Raw genomic sequence first — 13,888 nt, forward strand, 5'->3', positions numbered from 1 at the left:
AAGTGGATGTGGTTTACTATGTGACAATGTGCACCAAAGATGAACCAAAATTTTGGTGCACGATTCTAGCAAAAAGTAAGCCAAAGGTGGTATAAACTTAGGAGGTAATGTAAGAAAAGCTTTGCGCCAGAGTGATTTTTGCTGTTTTGTTGGTGGAGTAGGCTTTGTTTTGTTAGTGGTTTGCTCCATACCAGGGCTGGGACAAGGTCCACCACCAACAGAGGCTGAGCTGCCCAAGTGCGCCCCCCCCCCCCCGCCATTTAGATATGTATGTTTGTTATTAATCATCATCCACCCCAGTGTCGGCCCTGCTCCATACCCAGCATTTTGTATTTAATAAGGGTGGCAGATGGTTTGTAGACTGAGCTGCATTTTTAACCAGATTTATCACTTTATGAAAAAAAATGCAAAAAAAAGTAGCAAGTGTACTCCAGTCCCCTGGTAGCGTAAAACAAACAGCACCTTTATAATAAATAAGGTTAGACTTTAGACTGAAAAATCACTGGGTATTTGTACAATATATGTAACAAAAGGCTTGTGACATTTGGTACATTTGTTGCCAAAAATAACTTAATAAACAGCAGACACTCGAAAAAACTGACTTCAAATATTAGCCTCCATAATACATTACCTCCTAGGTTTACGCTCTCTTAATATTAGACAGTATTTGTAAATCTGTCCCAATGTGTATGTGGAAGCATTGTTAGGCTCTGTTCACATTTCCCAACGCACACCTCCAATGGTAGATGTATTCCTTCCACTGTATAGACATACTATGGTTCTATTGCATAAAAAAGAAAAAAAGGACAAGTATTTTTTTACTGCATGCTTTTGAATGGGAAAGTACAACAGACTAAAGTATACTATACAATGAGCCATCCGGCACTATGGATACATCAGGATCTTTGCCGGTGCATATGCCACACATAGTGCAAAAGCTGCATGTGAGCTTACAATGTACATGGAAATAGTAGTAGTGTGCATGACGAATGATGGCATCACCACATATAATTAGGATAAACAATTTACTAACATGTACACCAGAAAATGTCCATAATTTTGTTGCAAAATGCATACAAAACGTAGTTCGCCGTGTGTCATTGTATATTCATGCCAATGTATGTTGGCATTTTAATACAGAGATTCTTCTAAGACTACATATATATACGAGGGTCTATTTTTGAGAGGATAAGCCTTTGTAATAACAAAGCCTATTCTGGCAATGCTCCACAACAGCTGTTAAGTCCATGGCCCCATGGAAGTGAAAGCATTACCTACAGCAGAAAGGATGCATCTGCTCCTTGCTAGTTTGATATAGCTTTAAAGGGAATGTCCACTTAAACATGATCTCTGGTTACCAGTTCCGATCATCTGTTATGTCAGTAAGTGACACAAGACACATTTCTCCTTCTGATACAATGTGTTGTGTATAGCGGTTCTATACATTTTCTGACATCATTGCTCTAGAGCTGAATGTTTTAGGATTTTTCTAATTATATCAGTCAAAGGAAAGGCTTAAAATTCTATTTAATCGGGTTCCAAAGAAAACAGTAATAGTTTGAGACAAGTATTGACTTATGGTTGCCATATTTAAATTTTGTGTATAAGTTGTCCCATAAAGACATAATAGCCCATATGGGCATTACGGGGGTCTTCCAATCTGGACCACCGTTTGTGATTGAAAAACAGAGCTGCTTTTTATGAGTGGCTCTCCTTCTGGCAGCCTAAAACCATCTAATACTACATTTACCAAGCAGCTGCTGCTGTAGGGGAAGTGACCAGTTGGTCGAAGCTCCGGTCAAATCAATGAATGGTGAACATATTCTGAAAAGGTTTGGTTCTGATGAGTCAACCACTTATCTTTTTAAAAATCATAAGGCATCTACTGATCTAGAAGGTAATAAATAAACAAGAAAATAGATTTCTCCTTAATTTCAAGAACTTTTAGTGAGAGGGATTTCTAGAATTAGAAAAAAGTGACTACTCTTTCCCAGAACCAGTTCCACATCTGTCCACAATGTCCACATTTTTTTTCAGTACTGCAGCTTATACCTGTTCAAGCGCTAATCTAGTCCATACACTGTGGAGACTGTTTCTAGAAAAACAGTAAATTCTGAACTACCCCTATAAATACTCCACATTACTTGTATGATGTATCACCCAGCACACTAGACACATGATTGACTTACATCATGCCCACTACACCCACATGTGCTCTGGAAACCCGTTCTCTACGCCCAGGAGTGTGTGCACTACTGTACATAGTACCTGTGCATTAGCTCAAAGATGGGGACAACATTACAGAAGGTCCTTGAACATAGGGAGAGCGCATGCATGATAATTTTCAAGGCATGTGTAGTACACAGACAGTGGGATCCAGCCCATGTACATGTTGTTGTAAATTACAACACTTATATTCTGGGTGGTACCAGCAGCGGATTGAATCACGTGTGCCATGTACGCAGGCAGACATGCAGAGGGGTCATGGGGGGCTGCTCGGGAGCTGATGTGGTAATGAATTCTTAAAAATTTTGACTATTGAGCAGTGGCGTACATAGAAAGGTAAGGGCCCCTTAGCAAGGATCAAACCAGGCCCCCCGCACAGGACAGAAGGGTTTCTGCCTAAACCCTTTTCAATGACCCTTTCTTTAGAGGGTAGAGTCCTGACAAAGTTTTAATTTCCTGTAGAAGATGACATAATCCCAACTGGGTCCCCTCTTGCCCTGGGCCCCATAGCAGTTGCATGGTCTGCCGCTATGATAATTACGCCCCTGCTATTGAGATATGCTGCACATAATAAAATAATACGACTAATTCCCCTTTGACAGGTTGTATCAGATTGGTCATCTGTAATAATGTCACATCAAATCAAAGTTTTGGCCTTGCCATATTAGAATCATGGAGTTATATAATTTAAGTCATGTCGCTATCAGGCTTGGCCGACACTGTGGGTGGTGGGTCACATTATGGAATTTCTGTCTTTGCACCAAGAGAAATTGTCCTGCCCCCATGGAGATCCTGTTTCTGGGGTGATCCAAGGGAGAAAATGTAGCAGCATATAATTATAAACCATGTAATTGTCAACACGGAAAATGACAAGAAGACCTTCTGCAAAAAACCTGTACCACAAGGTTTAGCGCATGAACTAAGCATACGGCATGTGTCAGTGTCCCCAAACATATAACAGATGAGGAGGTTAGCAGGGACTTGGTGACAGAGCGCTGTCAAGCTATTTGTGGTGGAATGCAGCATTAAAAAGGAAGAGGAGAATGAGGGGGAAGGTTGGACATTATAGCATTGCTGCCACAGGAGGGAGTGAGGGTACTACTTCAACCAGAGCAGAAATGTGTATGTGAACTGTCATAGTCTACTTACACACCCACAGTATTCACAGTGTATGTACACCTCACCTGGTGACCTTTTTGAGGGACAGGGACTGTTTGGCACAAAAATTTGTAAAGAGCATGAAATATAATTATTTGTGCTGTCAGGGTAAGAGTCAAAGAGATTAGATAGAGGCATAGAAATAGATAGATAGACCGACCCACAATGGTCGCTGAAATAACTCGAAACTAACAAAAGTAATAATAAATAAAAATTTACTGAAAATCAACTAATGAAATCAGACATTGCTTTTCAATTGTGGTTCAACAGAATAATTAAAAAAAACAATCAAATGAAACCGTCCTTGATAAAAATGATTGTACCCCTAGATAAGATTGAGAAAAATTTGGTCTCTTCATACTTGTAATCAGTCAGTCTGCCTATTTAAGGGGTGAAAAGTAGTCCCTGTGCTGTTTGGTATCATGTTGTCCACCACACGGAACATGGACCAAAGAAAGCTAAGGAGGATATTAAAAAGAAAATTATAGACAAGCACCTTAAAGAGGACCTTTCATTAGTTTAAAAACTAAAAACAAACTATATCAGTGGGCAGAGCGGCGCCCAGGGGTCCCCCTGCACTTACTAGTAGGTCTGGGCGCCGCTCCGTCCCAGGCTATGAGCTGTGCGCTACGATTGGCCAGCGCTGCAGCAAGGGACAACCCTAATACAAAAACTCCGCCCAGTACAACAGAGGGAGCTGTAGACACCGGAGCCTATACCGGGCGAACGGAGTGGCACCCAGACATACTAGAAAGTGCAGGGGGACCCCTGGGCACCGCTCTGCCCACTGATATAGTTAGTTTTTAGTTTTTAAACTAGTGAAAGGTCCTCTTTAAAGGCTATAAGACCATCTTAGGCTACTTTCACACTAGCGTTTTACTGGATCCAGCAGGGCTCAGCAAAAAGCTTCCATTACTGATAATACAGCCATCTGCATCCGTTATGAACGATCTGGTTGTATTATCTTTAACATACCCAAGACGGATCCGTCATGAACACCATTGTAAGTCAATGGGGAACGGATCAGTTTTCTATTGTATCAGATTGTGTCAGTTTTGCTCCGCATCCCATGACGGAAAGAAAACCGCAGTATACTGCGGTTTGCTCTCCAGTATGGGAACGCAACGGAATGCATTTTGGAGCATTCCATTCTGTTCAGTTACATTTTGTCCCCATTGACAATGAATTGGGACAAAACGGAAGCGATTTTCTCCGGTAGTAAGATCCTATGATGGATCTCAATACCGGAAAATAGAAATGCTAGTGTGAAAGTAGCCTTAGTTTAACATGTCCCGATGGCCAAATCATTTTCAGTCTTTTGTAGGGATGCCATCATTTTTGTCCAGGACAGTTTCATTAGTTTGTTTTAAAATGATTATGTTGAACCACAATTCAAAAGCAATGTCTGATTTTCATTAGCTGATTTACAGTACATTTTTATTTATTATTACTTTTGTCAGTTTCAAGTTATTTCAGCGACCATTGTAGGTTTTTCTTTTTTTAATGGAAGGGCACCAACAATTTTGTCAATGTGTGTAAAGAGATAGGTTTCATGCACACAAATATATTTTTTGTCCACATCCGATTCGCATTTTTGCATGTTGGATACGGACCTATTCACTTCAATGGGGCCACAAAAGATGCGGACAGCACTCCGTGTGCTGTCCGCATCCGTATGTCCGTTCCATGGCACCTGCAAAAAATAGAACATGTCCTATTCTTGTCCTTCTTACAGACAAGGATAGGACTGTTCTATAGAGGCCAGAATGTTCAATTTCGCATACGACTGGTATCCGTGTTTTGTAGATCCGCAATTTGCAGACCACAAATAGCCTACAGTCGTGTGCATGAGCCCATAGAAAGATAGAGAGCTAAACAGACACATAGCGGAAATTTCATAAATCTGGCGAGTGGTGACAAATTTGCTGGGTTGCTTCGGCTTTGCCCCCTTCCACTCGCTCTGTGCCTGCTTTTTAGAAAACTGCTGTGTCTAGCGTAAAGCAACAAAACTTGCACTAAATTTACCATACTGCATGAACCACTGTGGTAAATTTGAGGCTTCTTTAGACTGGCTAGTGTAAGTTTACACCGTAAATCTGCCCCACTATTTGTAGAATTTATACAGGCCATTAAAGGGAATCTGTCACCAGAGACCCCCCCCCCCCCCCAATCAAACTGTTCACATAGACACATAGCTGCAATTCACCTGATTAAAATGCTGTCTTTCTTAACATGCAAATATACCGTATAGAATTATAATACTGTATGTACTTTTAAACCAAAGGGGACACTTTGTTTATAGAAACTGTGTGAAAATTAATATGTCCATAAAATAAAGCCACTTACCCCTATACAGAATATGGGATAGAGTCATCAGGAGGACGTGCTGATTCAGAAGACTAGTGGTAGCCAGCCACCGAAGAATACTAAATATAGGAAAGTTGACTTTCTGTTTCAACCCTTAATGACCCTCACTGTAAAATGAGGAAACACAGGGGGCATTGCATCTGATGCGACACAAATATTAATAGGTATATGCCTCTTGATATTTCTGTTGTATTTTTGCAGGTCCGTGTGCCAGCGTGGAGCTGGTCTAGACATTCGCTATAATCTAGGCTAGTTTCCTGGCCTAGATTATAGAGAATGTGACCGGCTGGCTACACCACCCCACACCGCCACAGTTTCATTAATATACAGGAAGTGATATGAATTTTCATGAACAGCTTCAGGCCCCTTGTAACTTGTAACCTCTGAAACAAACACATTGCTATGCATACAAAATAAACACTGATGGCTGAGGTACGGTGAAAAAAAGGGTCGGGCATGCTGGATTTCAACATGCCCGATACTTTGCTCTCGCAAGATAAAAGTTGCTGCCAGAAGTGTCTGACAGTGGCTTAGGGCTCATGTACATGGCCGTTGTTCGGCCGTGCCCATATTGTGGCCTGCAAACAGCGGGTCCGCAATATGCTGGCACCGGCCGTGTGCACCCCGCATCATGGGTGTGGACCCATTCACTTGAATGGGTCTGCAATCCGGAAGATCGATGCGGTACAGGCACTTTAAAGGGTTTCTATCACTTCGTATGACATAATTAGCTGTCAGACACTAGCGATCTGCTAGTGTCTGCTCTGGCCAACCATCCTACTATAATCACTTGTGGGGCAGCGGTTTTGCTAAAAAACTAACTTTTATAAATATGCTAATGAGCCTCTAGGTGCTATGTGGGCGTTATTAGCACCTAGAGGCTCCGTCTACCTTCATACACAGCCGCCGCCCAGCGCGTCCCTCCAGCCCGCCCATGTCCTCCTCCGTGTGACGCAGCGGACGAGTTCTCGCGCATGCGCCGTGCGCGGCTGTATTCGGCGCATTTGAGATCTCAGCTCGGAGCGGTCAGACATTCAATGCGCATGCGCCGAATACAGCCGTGCATGCGCATTGAATGTCTGACCGCTCCGAGCTGGGATCTCAAATGCGCCGAATACAGCCGCGCACGGCGCATGCGCGAGAACTCGTCCGCTGCGTCACACGGAGGAGGACATGGGCGGGCTGGAGGGACGCGCTGGGCGGCGGCTGTGTATGAAGGTAGACGGAGCCTCTAGGTGCTAATGACGCCCACATAGCACCTAGAGGCTCATTAGCATATTTATAAAAGTTCGTTTTTTAGCAAAACCGCTGCCCCACAAGTGATTATAGTAGGATGGTTGGCCAGAGCAGACACTAGCAGATCGCTAGTGTCTGACAGCTAATTATGTCATATGAAGTGATAGAAACCCTTTAAGGACTAATACAGATTGTATAGCCATGTGCATAGAGGATGTATAGCTGTGCACAGAAATGATGTGTGTCAAAATGTCAGATTATTTTTATGTCAGATAACTGGTGTACAGGGTATGATAAATTCCCCCATAGCCCTTTCATTCACCCTATTATAGCACCCCAGACCTGGGTGTATTATGATTTGTATATAGTTTGCATTGTTGTTATGTATTTTATTGTTTCTATCCTTAGTTCCCAGCAAGGAATTGTTGGAAAAGTTTGGCAAGGAACAGGGCTAAACCACCTTGTTCTTCCCCTCTTGGTAGGGGTGGTCTGGACCTGCTCCCTGCCAAATGGGGGATTTCCTGTCCAGAGTCAGAGAGGAGAGGAAGCAACCTGCAGAGCTACTGCTCCTGTTACCAAACTTTCCAGAGAGAACTACTTTAATTGTCCTCAAGTGAAGCCTGGAGGTTCCAGACAGCAGCATGAACTGCTACATCAGCTTCTGCAAACACTGTTGTAAGGTGAGGGACTACAGCCAAGCCACCCATCACCAAACAACCCCTAGGCCAGTGTCACCTATGTGCGGAATTGCTGCCATCTAACCTGCCTCCACATTCCTTGCTGGTACCATAGAAGGACTGCACTTAAAGCCTGCTGCTTTTGTACGTATTTCAAGCTCTACTTGGCATTTAGTAAAAAATACTTTGTTATGTTTAACTCTAACCTCATTCTTCAGTACTATAATTCAACTGCACTGATTCCCAGGGAGCAATGGCCTGAGGGACTACACAGTGAGACAACACTTCATGATGGCCACCACCACTCCTATCCTCTTCACCGGCTCCTCAGGGGGTCACTGCACATGCCCTTATGTTTCTGAAGGTGGACCCACAACAATTAACTGCCCAGCGACCTTCATTTTAAAAAAAAAGGGGTTTCCTTCATAAGACAACCCCTTTAAATACCTAAGCTCCATTGTGTTGTTCAGCGTGGCACTTGAATTGCTCTGCTCCATCAAAACTAATTTTAAGCACTTATAAAATGTAGAGTTATTAATAAAAATATATTGACCTGATGGACCTGTTGGCTACACTGGTCAGGATAGCAAGAAATCCATTTTTCCTAGAGGCTTTAAAATGTGACTTAATATATTGATGTCTTGCAACCAAATTGAAGTGACCAAACCTTAGTGACAAACAATGGCAACTGGCTCTTCCACCTCTTCCACACAAGTCTTCCTGAAGGAGACTGAAGAGAATTCCTTCCAGGATTACATTTCTCCCATGAGTAATATCACTGGCATTAGAATCAGTGTAACCATGTAGTCAGCAGGGAAGATGATAGTAAGAATCTCCAGTGTAGCTTGAGCTCCCCTTTAATTAGCGCTTTTTCTAGAAAAGGAGCGAGAAGATGAGCGCTTGCCTATCTAATCACTCTTCTGCACCTAATTAGACCATTTTATTGATACCACGACCCAGACGTTTACCAGTGTTAAAGGGGTTATCCAACCCCAAAAATGTCCCAAATGCCCCTGCCCCTCACACAGATTGTACTGACCTTGCTCCCCGGCACCCGCGTAGCTTCTGCTACCTGCATGACTGCCACTCCAACTCCCCGTAGCACGGATCGAAACGCGGGGGCCAGCCAATAGCAGGCCGCAAGGGGAACGAGCCTTCCTAGCATCGTGGATGACAGTAGGGAGGGTCGTTCCTGTCGCGCTTTTTTTTCCATTCACCAAGCTGTATGAGAGCTTATTTTTTGCAGGGACAAGTTATACTTGCGAGCTGTGATCCTGCTCTAACAGTCCAGACTGGCAGGAGCACTGATCTGGGCTGTTTAACCCCTTACATACTGCTGGACTCCCTCTGTAGCCCATCGGCACCCTGCAAATGAGATAGTGGGGTACCGATGCCAGTGAAGACAGGTCAGGGCCTAGTGTAGTCCTCTGGTCTGCCTCTAGAAGTCTAGAGTTTTCCAGCAGGCTGTGCCTCTCTGGAGCAGACTGCTGGTCAATGTCAGTATAGCACTGACATTAAAAATACAATGCACTATAGCAGGAATGGCCAACCTACGGCTCTCCAGCTGTTGTAAAACTACAATTCCCACCATGCCCTGCTCTAGGCTGATAGCTGTAGGCAGAGAGTTGTAGTTTTGCAACAGCTGGGGAGCTGCAAATTGGCCATCCCTGCACTATAGGGATGATATCTTTTAGAAGCGATCAAACGATCGCCTGTTATAGTCCCCTTGTAGGACTAATAAATGGTTAAAAATATATATATTTTTTAAAACTATTTAATAAATCACAAAAATTCCAAACTACATCTTTCCATTGGAAAAAAGCTTTTTAATTGAAAAAAATTGCAAAAATAACGTGTCCCCCACAGGTTTGGTTTTGTGCATCCGTAACGACCCACACTATGCAAATATCATGTAAATTATCTTGTATGGTGAAAACTGAATTGCTGCTTTTTGCTTATTCTCCACCAATGTAATAAAAAGCGATCAGAAAGTGTTATGTATCCGAAAATGTTACCAATCAAAACTACAAGTCATCCCGCAAAAATCAAGCCCCCACACAGCTCTATAGAAAGAAAAATAAAAAAGCTATGGGTCTTGGGATGAGGCGTTGCAAAATGATTTTCTTCTTTTATAGGGTTTCTGTCACCTGAAAAATGGGTATTGAGCTGGCTGACATCAGCGATGTGCTAATGTCAGCTGAACATAACTATATTACTGCCATCTCACTGCCTAAAGCCTTTCTTGAGAAAAACAAACTTTTATAATATGCTAATTAGCCTCTAGGTGCAGGGGGGGGGCATTGCACCTGCTCCTAGAGGCTCCGTTTGTCCACCTTTTTTCACGCCCTTCTTCTCTTGATTGACAGGGCCAGGGCAGCGCTGCTCTCCTCCCGCCGGCCATGTCTGCAGTGTAAATCTCTACTTGTTGAAGCTCTACTTGGAACCTTGTTAAGATCCAACAATGTAAAATATGATTTTTTGCCATTTTTCAAGTGTTCTAAAACTTTTGATCAGGACTGTATGTGCCCCCTCACAGTAGTTATGCCTAGATATGTGCCCTCTCACAGTAATATGCCTAGGACTGTGTCCCCTCGCAGTAATGTGCCCAGAACTGGGCCCCCTCACAGTAATATGCCCAGTTGTGCCCCCTCACAGTAATATGCTCAGGAATGTTCCCTTAATCCCACTCAGTCCCCTAAATGCCCCCACGTAGTATTTTCTCCCCCTTTATGCCACCACACAGTAGTTATGCCAGCATTGTGCCCCCTTCACAGATTATGCCCAGATATGTGCCTCCTTCATAGTAGTTATGCCAAATATATACCCCTCAGTAGCAATGACAAGATTTGTGCCCCCTCACAGTAGCAATGCCCAGATATGTGCCTCTCACAGTAATATGCCCAGTTGTGCGACCTCACAGTAATATGCCCAGGATTGTGCCCCATCACTTTAATATGCCCAGGACTGGGCCTCCTCACAGTAATATGCCCAGGACTGTGCCCGCTCACAGTAATATATCCAGGACTGTGCCCTGTCAGTAATATGCCCAAGATTGCGCCCCCTCACAGTAATATGCCCAGTTGTGCCCCCTCACAGTAATATGCTCAGCTGTGTCCTCTCACAGTTATATGCCCAGGATTGTGCCCCCTCACAGTAATATGCCCAAGATTGTGCCCCCTAACAGTAATATGCCCAGTTGTGTCCCCTCACAGTAATATGCCCTGGACTGTGCCCCTCACAGTAATATGCCCAGATATGTACCCCTCACAGTAATATGCCCAGGATTGTGACTTTTTCACAGAAATTAAAAATAATAAACTCCACATACTCACCTCATTCCCCAGCAGCAGCAGGATACACCGAGCTGCTGGCTGGCCCTGCCCCCTGTACAGAGCAGTATGGAGTGCAGACAGGTGGGAGGAATGATGGAGAAGGGAGCCGACGGACGGCTCTCTGCTTCATCATTACAGTCAGCTGTCTCTGCTTTCAGCTGTCAGAGAGCGGAACATACCTCCCCCGTACCGGGGCCACGGGACAGCCACTGAAATCCGGTAATGTCCCGCTGGATCCGGTACGGTTGGGAGATGTGCACTCCTGTGTTATCTTTGCTGTGTGCTTAGGGTCATTGGCTTTTTGGAAGGTGAACCTTCATCTTGATCTGAGGACCAGAGCAATCTGGATCAGGTTTTCAAAAAGAATATCTCTATTCAGCTTTCCCTCAACCCTGACCAGGCCATGTCCCAGATGCTGAAAAACATCCCCACAGCATGATGCTGTCACTACCATGCTTCACTGTATGGATGGTATTGGGCAAGTGATGTGCAGTGCCTGGTTTCCACCAGACATGACGCTTAGAATTGAGGCCAACAAGTTCAGTCTTGGTTTCATCAGAGAATCTTGTTTTGGACAGTTCGAGAGTCCTTTAGATGCTTTTTTTTTTGTAAACTTTAGATTGGCTTTCATGTGTCTTTTACTGAGGAGAGGCTGCTTTCTGACCACTCTGCCACAAAGCTCTTATATAGAAAGGAGTGTTTCTTTCCACACACATCACACATTTTCACACTTGTTAACCCCTTAAAAGGATACTGATAGGCCCAATAAGCATATTTAGCTATATATATGTATGCACAGGTCTTCTAATGTGTATTAAAAACATATAAGAGTAACCCCTGTCCACCTTATGAATACTTCAAAGTGATGTTTTATAACCTGATGTAATCGGTCTTCTTTCTGCCCAAGGGGCGGCGTTTCAGCTTCACTTCTGCCCATCTAGCCTCAACCGCCATTTTGAAGCGCCGCCCAGATCATCAATATTCACTTCGCTGGGCGGCTTCTGCTGTCCCCGATGTCTTTGAGAGCAGCGCTCTAAAGCGCTGCTCAGAAGAGTGCTCGGCGCAGGCGCAGAACGGAGAGGCTAAAGCGGCCTCAAAGAAGCAGAGGGGACGCAGGTGCGACGTGATCCCGGCGAGTAAGGGTGCCGGGCGCATGCGCAGAAGCTCATAGCTTTTTTATTGGGCGAGCGCTGCTCTTAAAGACATCGGGGACAGCAGAAGCCGCCCAGCAAAGTGAATATTGATGATCTGGGCGGCGCTTCAAAACGGCGGTTGAGGCTAGATGGGCAGAAGTGAAGCTGAAACGCCGCCCCTTGGGCAGAAAGAAGACCGATAACATCAGGTTATAAAACATCACTTTGAAGTATTCATATGGTGGACAGGGGTTACACTTATATGTTTTTAATACACATTAGAAGACCTGTGCATACATATATATAGCTAAATATGCTTATTGGGCCTGTCAGTGTCCCTTTAAGGACACAGACATATTTCACCTTAAGGACCAGGCCATTTTTTGCAAATCTGACCAGTGTCACTTTATGTGTGAATAACTTTAAAACGCTTTTAATTATCCAGGCCATTCTGAGATAGTTTTTTCATCACATATTGTACTGCATGACAATGGTAAAATGGAGTCAATAAAGTTCATTTTTATTTATCAAAAAATACAAAAATTTACAAAAAAAATTGAAAAATTTGCAAATTTCCAAGTTTCAATTTCTCTACTTTTATAATACATAGTATTACTTTACATTCCCCATATGTCTACTTCATGTTTGGATCATTTTGGGAATGCCATTTTATTTTTTGGGATGTTACAAGGCTTAGAAGTTTAGAAGCAACTCTTGAAATTTTTCTGAAATTTTCAAAAACCCACTTTTTAAGGACCAGTTCAGGTCTGAAGTCACTTTGTGAGGCTTACATAATAGAAACCAGCCAAAAATGACCCCAATCTAGAAACTACACCCCTCAATGTATTCAAATTGATTTTACAAACGTCGTTAACCCTTTAGGTGTTCCACAAGAGTTAATGGCAAATGGAGATAAAATTTCATAATTTAGATTTTTGGGCAAATCTTCAATTTTAATCATTTTTTTCCAGTAACAAAGCAAGGGGTTAACAGCCAAACAAAACTCAATATTTATTGCCCTGATTCTGTAGTTTATAGAAACACCCCATATGTGGTCGTAAACTACTGTACGGGCACACGGCAGGGCGCAGAACGAAAGGGACACCATATGGTTTCTGGAAGGCAGATTTTGCTGGACTGGTTTATTTAAACCATGTCCCATTTGAAGCCTCCCTGATGCACCCCTAGAGTAGAAACTCCATAAAAGTGACCGCATCTAAGAAAATACACCCCAAGGTATTCAAAACTGATTTTACAAACTTTGTTAACCCTTTAGGTGTTCAACAAGAGTTATTGGCAAATGGAGATGAAATTTAAGAATGTAAATTTTTTGGCAAATTTTCAATTTTTATCCATTTTTTCCAGTAACAAAGCAAGGGTTAACAGCCAAACAAAACTCAATATTTATTGCCCTGATTCTGTAGTTTATAGAAACACCCCATATGTGGTCGTAAACTACTGTACGGTCACATGGCAGGGCGTGGAGGGAAAGGAGCGCCGTGTGGTTCTTGGAAGGCAGATTTTGCTGGACTGGTTTATTTAAACCATGTCCCATTTGAAGCCCCCCTGATACACCCCTAGAGTAGAAACTCCATAAAAGTGACCCCATTTTGGAAACTACGGGATAAAAGTGGCAGTTTTGTTGGGACTATTTTTAGGGTACAAATGATTTTTGGTTGCTCTATATTACATTTTTGTGAGGCAAGGTTACCAAAAATAGAAATTCTGAAATGTCATCTCCATTTGCCATAAACTGTTG

Source organism: Bufo bufo, chromosome 8 (genome assembly GCF_905171765.1).
Source record: "Bufo bufo chromosome 8, aBufBuf1.1, whole genome shotgun sequence".
In the NCBI taxonomy this organism is placed as follows: domain Eukaryota; kingdom Metazoa; phylum Chordata; class Amphibia; order Anura; family Bufonidae; genus Bufo; species Bufo bufo.